This window comes from Nansenia antarctica, assembly GCF_963989245.1.
Source record: "Nansenia antarctica genome assembly, chromosome: 6".
Taxonomy (NCBI): Eukaryota; Metazoa; Chordata; class Actinopteri; order Argentiniformes; family Microstomatidae; genus Nansenia; species Nansenia antarctica.
The window spans coordinates 65,603,900-65,604,309 of NC_137676.1; positions in this window are offsets into that span (position 1 = coordinate 65,603,900).

A 410-nucleotide genomic window follows, 5' to 3' on the forward strand; every position below is an offset into this window, starting at 1 on the left:
TATTTTTCACTTATTAAATGTTATTTTATCTCATGTGTTCATGTAAAGAAATTAATTAGAAATTCTCTCTCTCTCTGTCAGTCTCTCTCTCTCTCTCACACACACACACACACACACACACACACACACACACACACACACACACACACACACACACACACGCACGAACACACACACACACACACACACACACACACACACGCACACACACACACACACACACACACACACACACACACACACACACACACACACACACACACACGCACACGCACACCGCATGGTGGGGTGTGTCCCACATGCATTTTCTGATTGTAATATCCAACACATCAACCGCTTTTCCCCTGTAGTATATTTCTGTAGTATGTATGATCTATGTATGAATATGTGGTATGTTTTAGACACACACA